Source organism: Ahaetulla prasina, chromosome 3, assembly GCF_028640845.1.
Source record: "Ahaetulla prasina isolate Xishuangbanna chromosome 3, ASM2864084v1, whole genome shotgun sequence".
In the NCBI taxonomy this organism is placed as follows: domain Eukaryota; kingdom Metazoa; phylum Chordata; class Lepidosauria; order Squamata; family Colubridae; genus Ahaetulla; species Ahaetulla prasina.
The window spans coordinates 186869618-186878926 of NC_080541.1; positions in this window are offsets into that span (position 1 = coordinate 186869618).

The window sequence follows — 9309 nt, forward strand, 5'->3', positions numbered from 1 at the left end:
TGTCATCCGCATACAGCTGGTACTTCACACCGAAACCACTGATGATCTCACCCAGCGGCTTCATGTAGATGTTAAACAGTAGGGGCGAGAGGATCGACCCCTGCGGCACCCCACAAGTGAGGCGCCTCGGGGCCGACCTCTGCCCCCCTGTCAACACCGACTGCGACCGGTCGGAGAGATAGGAGGAGAACCACCGATAAACGGTGCCTCCCACTCCCAATCCCTCCAACCGGCGCAGCAGGATACCATGGTCGATGGTATCGAAAGCCGCTGAGAGGTCTAATAGGACCAGGGCAGAGGAACAACCCCTATCCCTGGCCCTCCAGAGATCATCCACCAACGTGACCAAAGCCGTCTCCGTGCTGTAACCGGGCCGGAAACCGGACTGGAACGGGTCTAGATAGACAGTTTCATCCAGGTGTAAGGGAAACTGATATGCCACCATACTCTCTACAACCTTCGCCGCGAAGCGAAGGTTGGAGACCGGACGATAATTACCTAAAACAGCCGGGTCCAGGGAAGGCTTCTTAAGGAGGGGCCTCACCACCGCCTCTTTCAAGGCGGCCCGGGAGCCGGCCTCCACCAAAGAAGCGATCGTAATCGCCTGGAGCCAGCCTCGTGTCACCTCCCGAGTGGCCAGCACCAGCCAGGAGGGGCACGGGTCCAGTAAACACGTGGTGGCATTCAGCCTACCCAACAACCTGTCCATGTCCTCGGGAGCCACAGGGTCAAACTCATCCCAGACAATATCGCCAAGACCACCCTCGAACATCTCACCCGCGTCACCGCAATCTTGGTCCAGACCATCCCGAAGCTGAACGATTTTATCGTATAGATAACCGTTAAACTCCTCAGCACGTCCCTGCAACGGGTCATCCCGCTCCCCCTGGTGTAGGAGGGAGCGAGTCACCCGAAACAGGGCGGCTGGGCGGTTATCTGCCGATGCAATGAGGGAGGCGTAGCTACACCTCGCTTCCCTCAATGCCACTAGGTAAGTCCTAGTATAGGACTTCACTAGTGTCCGATCAGCTTCCGAACGGCTAGACCTCCAGGAACTCTCTAGGCGTCTTCTCCGGCGCTTCATCCCTCTCAGCTCCTCGGAGAACCAAGGAGCCGGTTGGGACCTGCGCCGGGTCAGAGGCCGCAAAGGCACGACACGGTCTAAGGCCCCCGCCGCGGCCCGTTCCCAGGCCGCAACAAGTTCCTCAACCGAGCCGTGAGCCAGACCCTCAGGAAATGGCCCAAGCTCCGTCCGGAACCCATCCGGGTCCATCAGGCGCCTGGGACGGAACCAACGTATCGGCTCCGTCTCCCTGCGGTGGTGAATGGCGGTCAGAAAGTCCAGGCGAAGAAGAGAGTGATCTGACCATGACAAAGGTTCAATGACTATTTCCTTTAAGTCCAGATCTCTCAACCACTGACCAGAGACAAAAATCAGGTCCAGAGTGCCACCCCCAATGTGAGTAGGGCCATCAACTACTTGGGTCAGGTCCAAGGCCGTCATGGAAGCCATGAACTCCCGAGCTGCCGTCGATGACGAGCCGGACGATGGCAAGTTAAAGTCCCCCATGACTAAAAGTCTGGGGGTCTCAACTGCCACCCCGGCCAGCACCTCCAGGAGCTCGGGCAGGGCGGCTGTCACGCAGCAAGGAGCCAGGTACGTGACCAGCAAGCCCATCTGACACCTATGACCCCACCTCACAAGAGGATTCACCCGGCAATCTGAGGTACAGTGGTCTCCCTCGGCTCTAGACTCTCTTTAATAACAACCGCCACCCGCCACCCCTACCCTGGGCCTCGGCTGATGGAATGCACGGAAACCCGGTGGGCACATCTCGACCAGGGGCACGCCCCCTTCAGTGCCCAACCAGGTCTCCGTAACGCCTATAATATCCGCGGCACCCCCCTGAATCTGATCATGTATTAGGGGGGCCTTATTGGCCACGGACCGTGCGTTGCATAACATCAGACGAAGGCCCAGGCTCTGAGGGTCTTGACCATCCGGGGAACGGGAGAAGGGAGGGGGATCGGGGCGCGCGATCGCCTGCAGACATCGGGCGCGCCCCCCCCCAGAACGATACGGTCCCCCCCTTCCGCCATATCTGCCCCTCCCACTTACCGTGCAAATGGAACCACCCTCACCAAAAGGAACGTAATCCCCCCCTATAACCTCCGAACCCATTACTGAACCGCCACGAGCGCGCGCAAGGACTGGCTCCCCACCCGGCGGGCTACTCCCAATACCCGCCCTAACCCTCCCACCCCCCCTCCCCGACGGGTTCTCTCCCCTACCCATCGAATCACTCCCCCCCCCTCCCAACCCTTAAAATCCCCATTAAAACTCCCCTTAAAAAATTTCTTAAAACAACTAATTAAAAAGCCCCTAAGCCTCCTATTTTTAGCATGCCACCTTTTTGGGACTATTTTGTAGTGTATAGTTGATAAGAGGAAGACCACAAATTATTTATCCCTTTATACCCTTTATCAATTCATGTCTTTTAGCAATCTGATATTCCTTCCTTCCATATGGACAATCACTTCAAATTGTTTCTTTTGTACTAGTCATTCTTGAACTTAATCCATATTCAGTTGGCCTCAATTTATTCTAACTAACCCTGATAGGCATGCTGACTTTTGCTTCTATATAACAAAATGGGCAGAAACATGCTTTTATTTATAGCAGTTGTAATTTTATCACCTACAGCCTTCATCTGCATAGCTACAGAATATATAACAGAATAATAGAAGGGATCTTGGAGGTCTTCTAGTCCAAGACCCTATACCATTTCAGACAAATGGTTGTCCAATCTCTTCTTTAAAAACTCTAGTATTGGAGCAGCCACAATTTCTGGAGGCAAGTAGTTCCGTTGATTAATTGTTCTAACTATCAGGAAATTTCTCCTTAGTTCTAGTTTGGTTCTTTCCTTGACTAATTTCCATCCATTGCTTCTTGTCCTGTGTTCAGGTGCTTTGGAAATAATCTCTCTCTTCTTTCTGGCAGCCCCTTAGATACTAAAACACTGCTGTCATGTCACTCCAGTTGTTGTTTTCAATGAATTATATGTTTACCTCATCTTTCCTCCCTCACACACACACACACACTTTCTCCCTACAACTCCTCCCAATTAAAATCCTAGATCAGTCTAGCCATTTGCTGCATCTGATGGAGAATTGCTCATTAAAAGCTTTTGCATTTTAATACAATCTGCTAGTTGGAAAAGGTGATACCAGGCTCCTTCAAATTTTTGGCTGCTACAGACAACATAGCTTTCCTTCTTCAAAGTTTCTATTGGTAGTTCAAGGACTAACTGTAATATGAAAAATACAATGAGACAGTCCATACAATATGAATAAATGTTTCCTATCCACATTTTTTTACGTTTTTATACATTTTTATGCTGATCCAATTAACTTTCTTTCTGACTCTCAGAAAGAACTAGATGTCAATCTTGGCATTTCATAATTCATATCAGAAAGCTAGTGCAAAATGGATTCCTTGCATGTTGGTAGCATTTGAAACATGCCAACCATTGTTGTCATACCATCAAAATGAAGGCGAGGAATTTCTTCACAGCATTGTGACAACTAACAAAACATTGGCTTATGCTCATCAGTTTATGGAATATCATGACAAAGTTTCACTTACACTGCAACAGTCAAAATTTGAAACAACAATTAAGTAGAGGTTGGTAGCATAGGAAGGGCATTTTACTACATGACAATACTAATCCTCACAATTTAACCACCTAAAAGGCAATTGTGAATTTGGATCTCACTGTCTAAACCTATTTACCATAAATGCAGACTTGGGACGAGAATGCTTTAACTTTTTGACAAACTGTTAATTCTCAAAAGACAAACACTCTAAAATTTAGTCTAGGCATATAGTGTATAAATAACAAAATACTGTTTTTTGAAATAGTCTGAATGGTGCATTTAACTGACAAGTCAGCAATTTAATTTTAATTTAACATGAACAGCAATCTGCTTTTATAATAAACCTTACACTGTACCTTAAATATATGGGACAATCTAACATCTTTGTAAAAATAAAATATGGTTTAAATGTGTGGTGTATGTTTTCATTTTTATAATCATAAGATTGAAAAGGTCATAATTCATATCATATACTGTCAATAATTGAAACTGATAACTATAAGATTCCTACTGTGCCCATCTATTCACTTCTTGGGAATCTCTAACATAGGAGAATCTATTGCCCCACCTATGCCCCACCAATGATCAGAGACATATCATTAGGAAACCCTTGCTTATGTTTAATCAATCCCTCCTTTCCAAAGCCTGTACTTGAGATAAAATAATATATTCATCATCTGGATACATGAACATGAATCTATTATCAAATTCCATCATGAGTTCAACAGTTTTTACTACACAATGAATGTCAGCCTCAACTTATCTATGCAACGAATCCACTTCCTTAATGTTACCATAAATAAGCCATGTTATAAAGGAAACTATAGATAGCTGGGAATACCAAGATTCAAAATGCTTCCAGTTTCCACTTAGAATGAACTACCAAATCTATCATCTATAGTCAGGCTGTATCCTACAACTGCATTTGTTCTAACCCACTTAACAGAGAAGCTCAACGGATATAATTAAACCAGGCATTCAGAAAAATGAACTAGTCACCACACAAGATCAATAAGCAAATCAATAGTGTCAAATCAATTCTCAGGGAGAACCTATTAAACTGTCCACAAAAACAGAACACCCCTAGTTGTCATCTACCGCTCACAACAACACAAACCATTCAAATACATTATTAATAAGCCACTATCCATATTGGAAAATGACACTTTACTTTCTGTGTATGTGAGTATAGCGGGCTCATATTTTTGTATATAACTACCCAATCTGAAGCAGAGTCTCACTAGCAATAAGAAGCAACAGAACAATTATCCTATGAGAATTAGATGTTTTGACCAGTAGATATCTACTTTGTACCTACACCTACACCAGCTGATTTCTTCACATGCTTTCCCTCTAATGTGATATCCTTTATACCATTATCAGTCATCAAGGCATTGTTTTGCAGACTTCAAAACTACCATCTTTGTAAAAACAAAATTTTAACAGTTCCATTGAGTGAGATTGCTGAACTCATATTAAAAGGTGTTTCAGGCAATCTCAAAAAGTCTGAACAAACAAAATGTTCTTTAAAATACATATTACAGTTGTTAATTGATAAAGTACAAGCAATCAGTCTTGTATGTAACCTGCATTGTCACAATTAAAGTTCTATATCAGTCTAGCCACTCTATGCACCATGAAATTTTACAATTTATTATAATTTGTTGGTTTCTAGATTTCTTCTGATTCCCTACCCTTCCCTACCTTGGTCTTTTTATTTTATATAAAAAGATTCCAATCTATGGATTCACTTTGGATTCCAATCTATGGAGCAATAGAGAACAGTTTTACCATCATCCATTTGGCAACTTCTCAAATGTAAATGAGGTTTTCTTATAGGCCCATTTCTATTCATTTTACCAATTAATTGTTATTTATTGTTAAAACTCTTTAGTTGCTTAAAGTTATCCAGTTCTGACTCTTTGATGATAAACTGGGCTGCATTTTGATAACTTTCTGGGTGTGGAGTCCAGTGGTTTTCCAATCCCAAGGAGGAGTCTTAGAGTGAATAATGAGCAGAATAAATAGCCTAGCACCTCCATTTGAACTTCATCCCAGATGCAAGGAAAATGAAGAGAAAGTCTTTTAAGGAAGTATATGTGAGCTTTGGACTCATTTTATTTTTATAGTTAAATAATTTATAGTTAAAAGTTGAAAAATCAGTCTTATGCATGGGGAGTGGGAGGAAAAAGGACAATGTGATTGCCCAAATTACTCTTTTAAATGATAGATTACAGCTGCATTCTTGGAGGGTTAGCCAAGACCAATAGATTAGGATATGATTTAATTTTTTTGGAAAGAAATATTTGTAATGAAAAATACAACAAAACGACCACCAGTAATCAGTCTCCAGTAGCTGTGGAAAGGCTGCTACTTTGCTGAGATTTTGCCCTGGGTTTAAATGTTTGACAAGAGCTTTATAAATGAGCAGGAGAGGTGGTTTATGTTTCATTAATGAGGCTGATAGTGGTTAATTACCAAAGTGGCTGTAAACAATCCACTACCAGATCAGGCAAGAAGGGTCAGTTATGCAGAGAAAAGATCCAGCTGGACTGAAAAAGTTCTCATTAACTCTTTAAATACCAAATCTAAGAGCATCTTTCTATTGCCTATTATCGGAAGAATTCAGAAGCAGTCACACTACAATGAACACATGATGAGTTCAGACATCAGAATCCTTTCTAGAAAGAAAGAAAAATAACATTTAGTATGGTAAGTAAGGAAAGAAAATCTGTGAAAAATAAGTCAAAACTAGCCCTGATGATGTTACCTAATTTGGGTAATGAGATGTCTGCAAGAAAATAACCAAGCTCAGAGAGAAGCAAAGAGCCCTCAGATCAAATCTTTGAGTTGAGATGGCCTGGAATTTAAATTTTCCTTTTGCAGAGAGATTATAATAATAATAACAGAGTTGGAAGGGACCTTGAAGGTCTTCTAGTCCAACCTCCTGCCCAGGCATGAAACCCTACACCACTTCAGACAAATGATTATCCAACATCTTCTTAACAATTTCCAGTGTTGGAGCATTCACAACTTCTGCAGGCAAGTTGTTCTACTTATTAATTGTTCTAACTGTCAGGAAATTTCTCCTTAGTTCTAAGTTGCTTCTCTCCTTGATTAGTTTCCACCCATTGCTTCTTGTTCTATCCTCAGGTGCTTTGGAGAATAGTTTGACTCCCTCTTCTTTGTGGCAGCCCCTGAGATATTGGAATACTGCTATCATTGATTGATTGATTGATGAACTAAATTATTTTGAATTGAGATCTCAGCCCATTAGATTTCTATTCTGCTATTTTTCTCCCATATGTCACATTTTCATGCTACACTGTGAAAATGAGCAATAAATTCAGTGCCACTACTCAAAATATTTCTTTTTCATTGTACTTCAATAAGATAAATTCAAAGTATCATATACATAAAAAAATAAAAACTGAAGCAAAAATGATAAAACATTCAACTTTAAAACGATTGCTAGAATAAAAGAGCTTTGAGAGCTCTTTAAAATAGGCAATATGAAATAAGTTGGAGCAGTGGTCCCCAACCTTTGTGGCCTGGGGATTGGGGACCCCTGCATTAGAGAAATGTGCAAAACAAATCACTGAATATTTTCATTCCTGCCCCTCTTTAAACAATCCCCACTTTTGGTGAACACCTCAATTTAATCACATCATAAAGGAGGGGTGAAATCCAGCAGGTTCTGACAGGTTCTGGACAACTGGTAGCGGATATTTTGAATGGTTTGGAGAACTGGCAAATACCACCTCTGGCTGGCCCCAGAGTGGGGTGGGAATGGAGATTTTGCAATATCTTTGCCCCAGGAGTGAAAGTGGGGAGGGAATGGAGAGTTTGCAGTATCCTTCCCCTGGAATGGGGTGGGAATGGAGATTTTGCAGTATCTTTCCCCTGCCACACCTACCAAGCCCACAGAACTGGTAGTAAAAAAAATTGGATTTCACCACTGTCATAAAGTCTCAGTTTCAGATTATCTATGCTGGATAAGATTTAACTCTGGCATCCTATTGTTATTCTTTTGCAATTATTAAGGAATGAAATAGGAAAACAATCTAATTTAACAAATATTTGAAAATCTTCCATTGTAACAAATGATATATACACAGACATACACACAAAATTAATGAAGTTATTGCACTGATAAAAGTTAAAATAATTAACATAGAGGAATTTTGAAAGTAATTAATTTTGAAAGTAATAAAACTCCATTTTAATTCTATTTATCTGTACAATGTTTGGACATCTCTGCACACATGTAACATTCCTCTTTTCACCAAAAATGTGTACACTGAAAGCCTTTTTTCCAAATATGTACCAAATTAATTCACATTGCAGCAAGGTGTCCTGAAACAGCTGTATTATCAGCCTGACTTGTCTGTTTCTCAGAAAGTTGACAAATATTAAGAAATACCAATCCCACCAAGATTCAATCTTTTTATAGAAATAAAGGAGGTTTGTGACATTTCTGTGACAGTAACTTTTATAAATATGTATACTGAACTTGAGTATATGATGCAGTGGTGAAATCCAAATCTTTTTACTACCTATTCTGTGGGCGTGGCTTGGTGGGCGTGGTATGGCTTGGTGGGCATGGCAGGGGAAGGATACTGCAAAATTTCCATTTCTCCCCACTCTGGGGCCAGCCAGAGGTTCTCCAAACTACTCAAAATTTCTCCTTCTGGTTCTCCAAACTGCTCAAAATTTCCGCTGCCGGTTCTCCAGAACCTGCTGGATTTCATCCCTGATATGATGTGTGCTCACAGTATTAACACTGCAATAAATTTCTGTTCGCTATCAGAGTTGTAGAAGAACAGTCATGATGCCATAGTACATGATCAATAGCAAATAACAAAACCAGTACTGTGTTTCCCCCAAAATAGGACATTTCCCAAAAATAAGGCCAAGCTGTCGTGTCCCACTCCTCCGCTGACGGCCAGGTCAGGGAAATCCGAATCAGGTGTGCCTCTGCAGCTCTGCCAAAGTCCTAGCAAAGTCCTCAAGGCAGGCAGGAGACCAGAAAGTGACTTCAGCAAGATATGTTTAGACTTTGCCTGACTCAGAGAATGCCAGAAAGCAGATCCTTTATATAGGCCATGGGGTGTGGCTCCATGACTCAGCACTTATCCAGGCCTGCCCCTCCCTTCCTTCTGTTGCCTCCGCCTATCAAGTCTTCTGACGCGAGGGTCACTCCAGTCGGCAGCTGTTGGTAATAAACCTCCCTCAGGCTCACATGCTGTGGAGGAGGGAGAGGGGTCTAGTTGCTCCGTTTGCCTGGGCATGGAGCCAGAGCTGGGGGCTGGAGGTATTTCTTCTTCTTCAGCCTGTCTGGGCATGGAGCCAGAGCTGGGGGCTGGAGGTATTTCTTCTTCCGTGTTCGGAAGCAGATAAGAAGACCCCGGCTGAGGTGAGATTGGACACAACACAAGCCTGATTTTTGGGGTGGGCCTAAATATACGTCCTCCCCTGAAAATAAGCCCCCCTCTCTCACATACACACACAAACATGCACACACGGGTCCCTCACACGCACCCAACCCTCCCAAGACAGCCACATCCCTGCAAATTTCTGCGCCCCCCACCCCTTTTGCTGCCCACAGCACTGACCGTAGACCTCAAGCACCTGCTCCTGCTCCTGTGCCAT